The sequence below is a fragment of the Myxocyprinus asiaticus genome, chromosome 49 (genome assembly GCF_019703515.2).
Source record: "Myxocyprinus asiaticus isolate MX2 ecotype Aquarium Trade chromosome 49, UBuf_Myxa_2, whole genome shotgun sequence".
Classification (NCBI taxonomy): Eukaryota; Metazoa; Chordata; class Actinopteri; order Cypriniformes; family Catostomidae; genus Myxocyprinus; species Myxocyprinus asiaticus.
The window spans coordinates 8,748,319-8,749,819 of record NC_059392.1 but is presented as its reverse complement, the minus strand read 5'-3'; positions in this window follow the sequence as shown (position 1 = coordinate 8,749,819).

The following is a 1,501-nucleotide window of genomic DNA, read 5'->3' as shown; positions in this document are numbered from 1 at the left end:
AGGCACACAATTGGTTTGGTCAGTTAATCTGCCCAAAGATTAAGACAAAACAAAATCCGCAATAGCCAACCACTGGCAAGACATTGTTGCATAAATCACTTCAATCTGGCCCCTCTTGCCTCCCCAGTTTGAATTAAGCTCAGATGAGATTATTTCATCCAAGAGCTCAGCTGTACCGACTTGTGACGTCACCTACTCTGATCCCAGCTGTTGAAGTGGACACTTGCCCACAAGTTGAAGTTGGATTAGTTTATCTGTTATCAGAACTGTAACATCAGTTTTATATTACCAAATATTCAAATATTACCATAATTTTAAATCTTTGAACTATAATGAGCCTTTGAATGAAAAAAATACTATAGTTTGTATTGTGTTTGATCTTCAGATGCAATGCTAATCTTCTGATCTGAGTTGGTGTAAATAAACTCAGGGTTTTAGAGGTTTCATGGTTTTCAGTCATTTTGGATTATTTTATTTTGACCCTCCACTTTCACTAAGATGTTGGTGGGAGAGGTCAATGAGCTGGATAAGGCTTAGGCAAATGCAGTTATGATGGTATAATATGAAGACTGAAAGCAGACCTTGAAATTAGTTGAGTTACTTCCCTGGTAGCACACGTACATCACCCAGACGTTTCCTCTCAGATGTCAATAAGACATTCAGCAGATGTCTTTGAGATGTTTATGATTGAGAATGTTTGTAAATCTGATCTTTTTAAGATGACGTTCCAGATGAAAAGATCTAAAACAGACATCTCGGTGATGTACCTATGCTATCTGGGTTGTAATTTAGACACGCCTAAAATTATGTCTAGGTGAGCCGATCAAGTTTTGAGACAAGACCATTGTTTGCATGGGTTTATGCAAAAATGTTAAAGACCAGCTACAAAATATTTACCCAGTTTATAGTAAAACTGCTCCATCTAGTGATGAGAGTAATACTTAGACTTTTTCCAAGTAATTTACAGCAGTGTGAGTGGAGATTGTTTTGCATAAGTGCTAATACAATGTGTTGACAGGAATTTTTTTTTAAACATTAATATCACTGACCGCTTGTAATATCCATTTATACTAAATAAAATTCCTTGTACATGAACTCGAAATGTAAAAGTCGTTATTCATATATGCTGAGTGCTGTGGCTTTGAATTACCCAAAAAGTAACCTATATGTTAATAAAACAATAATTAAAACCAAGCTAGCTTAGGCTAGTTGTAGCAGCACTGTGTTTACACTGTTACATTACTCATATAACTTTATTTACATTTACGCATTTGGCAGATGCTTTTATCCAAAGCGACTTACAATGCACTTATTACAGGGAAAATCCCCCCAGAGCAACCTGGAGTTAAATGCCTTGCTCAAGCGCACACTGGTGGTGTGGCTGTGGGGACTGAACCAGCCTTCTGATTACCAGTTATGTGCGTCTGATTACCTGTTATGTGCTTTAGCCCACTACTAACTTTATAAAACATTATTTAGCCCACCACTAACTTGATAAAAC